General features: G+C 45.7%; 1 pseudogene; it reads right to left on the bottom strand.

Annotated features, from left to right (window-relative positions):
- Positions 1 to 1,254: 1,254 nt before the first annotated feature.
- LOC106722645 lies at positions 1,255 to 3,731 on the bottom strand (annotated as a pseudogene).
- Positions 3,732 to 5,217: the final 1,486 nt, after the last annotated feature.

The following is a 5,217-nucleotide window of genomic DNA, read 5'->3' as shown; positions in this document are numbered from 1 at the left end:
AGAGCTTACTTTCCACTGAGCAGAGTAAGAACAGGACCCAGTTCCCTCTTGGATGAATCAAAAGTTGGGAATTCTTATTATAACATTCTTTCTGAGTTTATTGCATGGCATGGAGAGTCTCCTGGGTGAATGTTCCTTCAAGATCCATCCATTACCAAAGATGGAGAATATATTGTACTATACTTTGAGGTCTTGAGCCCAGTCTGCTAGGTCTCCCAGGGATATCTAATTTACTCTGAATTTCTTTCCTATACAGGAATTCAAATGGGGGAGAACACAGTTGAAGCCTGGAGAACTTCCCAGATTGCAAACAACATGTAGAGCAAAAGTGTATCCCACTCAAAGGGTTCTGATGCCATAAACTTCCTTTAGCCTCCTTTAGCCTTCCTTCCCCTTTAAAGTCTGATTTCAACTGGTCCCAAGGCACTAGTCATTTAGTTGGACATGCGTCAGGGTAGAGTTAGACCTTATAGACTGAATCAGAGAAGCTAAATTAAGTAATGGGACTACACTTAACATAATCTAGTCTGTGGAAAGTTTCTTGTTCCAAAATTTTATGATCAAGTCCATTTCTTATATTCCCTAAAAAATAACAGCACCATGGGATACCTTCCATACTATGTCATTAACATCTCTCAACTCCGCATGGAGCTAGGTCAATATTTCTTTTTTTTATGAAAATCCAAGTGGAAGTGATGGTGATGTCCCTTCCCAACCAATAATTTAGGGTGTAGAGCACTCCCCTGAAGGTGTATGTCCTTTAGTAAGAACCCATCCTCTCAATCTAATTTGATGCATTGAACCAAACGCACATTTCCCGCATCATTGTTGAGGGACATAGCTTCTAGACAATGGAGTATTTCAGTATGAAGCTTTCTCTGTCTCCTTGAACAAGCAGCTTGAACCAGAATAGTAACAAATTGATGGGAATTAGCTTTTTTCAAGTCAAAGCTCTAACCACAGCTGCAAGACTCATTATCATTCCTAGAATAAAAATTAGAAAATGAAAAGTGAGCTATTTCATACACCCTTGGCTTGCATGCACCTTTCATGCATCTCTGGTCCTACAGTGTCTTTATAAAGGGTTGGATTGAGAACAGCCATAAGAGCAAAAACATTCTTATGGCTAATGAAAAACTCAATTGTTTATAGACTAAATGCCCATACCAACCAGTTAAATGTTATGAGGACATAAAAAACTCAGTTCCCATTAGTGTATGATTTTTGTTTTTTTTTTTAAACATTCAAATGCATTCAGGTGCCTTTCATTTTTTGCAGTATATTCCCCAGAGCTGCCTTTACCTCCTTGTTTCTCAGGCTGTAGATTATAGGATTTAACATGGGAGTTAAGATACTGTACTGGATGGAGAAGAGTCTGTCAAGAACCATTGAAGAGGCTGGACCGGGTCTCAGATATCGAAACAAACCAGCCCCGTAATACATCACAAAAACAGTTAGGTGAGAGCTTCAGGTGGAAAAGGCTTTAAGCCTACCCTCAGTAGAACTTATCCTCAAGATAGTGGAGATGATGAAGATGTAAGAGACCAGGGTGACAGAGAATGAGATCAAACCTAAAATCATAGCTGAAGTGAGAAGTGTCATTTTACTGATGAAGGTCTCTGTGCAGGACACTTCTAGTAGAGATGGGAGCTCACAACTGAAATTGTTCAGTTCATTGGGCCCACAGAAGTGTAAATGTAATATAGGAACAGTGTTTGTCAGTGCATAAAGTATACTGATCAGCCATGCACCACCCACCAGTCCTATGCGGACTTGCTTATTCATGGTCCCCACATAATGCACTGGGTCACAGATGGCAGCATACCGATCATAGGCCATTGCTGATAGCATGAAAATTTCTATACAGGACACCGAAAGAATTAAGCTCATCTGGAAAAGGCAGCCATTCAAAGAAATGGTTTTCTTCTCCACCAAGAAATTCTGCAGCATCTTTGGGACAGTGACTGAAGAGTAGCAGATGTCAAGGAAAGATAAGTGTGATAGGAGAAAATACATAGGGGTGAGAAGGTGAGGAGCAGCTCATATCACCACCATGATTGCCCCATTCCCCATGACAGTTAATATGTATATAAGTAATGTCACGGCGGGGTCCGCGAGGAGGGCCGTGATCTCCTTACGGCCCTCTCACCATGCCAAGTCGGCCCAAGGGCACCCTCAAATTCTCGCCCGCCACGTCTTTGCTGTTTATGTATAGTTGGGAGGCTGCCTACAACTCCCTGGGCACGGTTAGCTGGGATCTCGGTCCCCGTATGTTCCTGGACCCCTGGGGGTCTCCCGGTCTGATGGGTGCTCCCCAGGCACCCTAGCCTTATGGGCTACGCGTGGCTCCTACCAACCCCTAATACCACGCCCCAAGCCTTGCAGATGTGCTGGACATTGGTCTGTCACGATACACGCCCGTTCTCCCGGGCCTCCTCTGTAATCTAGCCCACTCCTGGGCCTCCCCTGTAGTCTAGCCCACTCCTGGGCTCTCTCTAATATACAGCCCCTCACTGGGACTCTCAGCCCACTCTGGGCCTTCTCTAAAAGTGTTGTCCTGCTCAGGGACCCTCTAGCGCGTCTCCGGTCCTCTAGGCCAACTGCACGGCTACCCTCTACGATCCCGGCTCACCGCACTGCTATCCCCTTTCTCCGGGGACCACCGCAGCACCTCGCCTTTCTCCTGGGGCGTCGTACTACTAACCCCTTCCGTTGGGGTCCACCGCAGCACCCTGCCCCTATCTGAGGGCTGTTGTCGCACTAGCCTACGGCTGTGCTCACTACACCCGCCTTGGGCTTCTCAATATGGCGTTCCCCCTCTTCGGGGCTCGCCGTGCCCACCTTGGGCTTCTCACTAGTCCCCCCGCCTTTCTTGGAGACTCATTGGGCCCACGCTGGGCTCCTCTAAAGTGCGCTCCCCCTTCCTGGGGCTCGCCACGTCTACGCTAGGGCTTCCTAGCAGTTCCCCCTTCTGGGGCTCGTCATTCCCACACTGGGGCCTCACAAAGCCACCCCTCTCCGGGGCTGGGGTCTATGTACCCCGCCCACAACCCGGGGTCTCTGTTCCCCGCCCGCAACGCACTGGTTGCGCTCCGCAGTACAAGCTGCGCCTTCATTGGCGCTGCGCCTTCACTGGCACCGGGGTTCCCATACCACTGGGGTTCCCCCTTAAAGTACTGTGCTCTCACTCAGGCTCTGGGGCCCCACCCCTCTGGGGTCCCTATGAGGACACTGCGCCCTCTTGGCATTAGGGCACCCCACACTCTCTGGGGTCCCTATGAGGCCTCCTCCAACCCCTACAGCCTCACCCAAAACTCCGGTGTAATAACAAAGCCTGAACACAAACATAAACTAGAGCCTCCTGGCTATAACTTAACATTGCTCAACTCTGATCGAGCGGTACCTACTGTCAGGCTTCTCTCCTCATCCTAATTCCCGGAGCTCCTGCCCCTCTGGCTACTGGCAGGGAAACCCCTGCCAGCCTGGCCTTGACTTTTGGCTTTATAGGAGCCAGGCCCTGCCCCCTACAGGCAGCTGACGTCGCCCTGGCAACCCACAGCTGTACTCATGATCGCTGCTAGGGCTTTTCCCCAGCAGTTTTCCCCTCTCTAGGAGCAGGCACCAAGGTGCCCTGTGACAAGCAGAAACACCACAAAAAGGAAAGACTGGAGCTGTGGGTCACTGGAAACACCTGACAGAACAAAATAGCTGACAGCTGTCTTGTTCCCCATGGCTATTTGTTCACCAAACCTTGGACCTAGAAATAGAAATGAATGAATAAATATAACAATTACCATGAAGAAAGTGTACTTCTCCAGTTCTGGGTCAGAACAACTCCATATAGAGAACTTTTTTCATTCTGTCTAAACCTCCTATGATGATAATAATGATGTTGCTTATGATGGCAATATCCTAAACTGGTATACTTTCAATGTTTCACAGAAGATATCTTCATAGTGTCTTGGAAGTAACTATTTCAATCCATAGTTTAAGTTACAACCTAGGGATTAAGCATCTACTAGTTCATTAATAAGGGCATTGCAAATAAATGTTGTGTTTGTATCCAGCATAGTTACATGGCATTAAAAAACCCCTCAATCCATGCTTTCATAAATGTTTCTTATGTTGAGAGGCAAGGTTCTTTGGGTCAATGTGATAGCTTTTATTAGACAAACTAAATAGTTGGGAAAAAAGTTCTTTGCAAGCCTTTTCTTATGTTGAGACAACTTGTATGTTCCCTTAAACGTGTTTCCTGACACAGCTGCCACGAAAAGGACTTATTTTCCCATTGGAATTTCTGAAGGAATTGTATCACAACCTCTGCAGAATAAATGACTACCAAATTTTAAGTAGGAGAATCAAATTACATTTAAATTTAACTCATCTAACAATTGTTTAGGTGTCCAAATGTAGCTTCATAAGTGGCCTGTTGGCATTCATGCAGATTTGAGATTCTATTTCCCCTTGCAAGCAAGATGGAAGCAGCCAGGTAGAGTCATCACTACATAGCATTTACTGACTGTGTACTCAGAGACAAGCTATTATCAAGAAAACTTTTTGATATCGGAGAAGGAAGATTTTTCCACCCAGCAGCCCAATAGCAAAATTGTTATATAGTGGTCTAGGGGGATCCATTTCTTTTTTGTCACGTAAGTGGGATTTTAAGCAAGCACCCTTCTCTTAAAGTGGGTCCATTGGGCAGGCAGCAAGAAAAAATAGGCAGTGTCAGAATGGGAGGGAACCAGAAAGAGACCGGATTACTGAAATAGACACAGCTCCAAAATTGAGAAGGCCCTAGGTTCCCATTCCTCTTCCTGTCACCCGGTGAGGCAATAGCTGTGAGGCTTTGGCCGGACATACTTAGTGGCAGACATTTGACTCTTAAATACTTTTCTCTGGCTCTTTTGACAGAACAAGAACTTATTCCCTCTCTTTATTATTTGGGAATTTGAATGTTAGGTTCATTTAACCCTTTTGTCTTCTTTATTTTCAAGTTTGAAATAGTATAAATGGCTGGAGTCTGTGGAAGCAGTATCCATTGTATTCCTGAACCTCAGTGCTTTTTTTATCATTATTTTTATTATTATTATTGAACAAAACACAATGTGAATCACTCCTTGACCAGTCTCTGCTGCTGTCAGGATTTGGTATGTATCTCCTAGAGACAAGACTTTTTTAAAATATTGGGGGGCAGGGCAGGGCATGCTGTATAGTCTG

This window comes from Alligator sinensis, unplaced genomic scaffold (assembly GCF_000455745.1).
Source record: "Alligator sinensis unplaced genomic scaffold, ASM45574v1 scaffold174_1, whole genome shotgun sequence".
Lineage (NCBI taxonomy): Eukaryota > Metazoa > Chordata > Crocodylia > Alligatoridae > Alligator > Alligator sinensis.
This window is presented reverse-complemented; position numbering and strand designations above follow the sequence as displayed.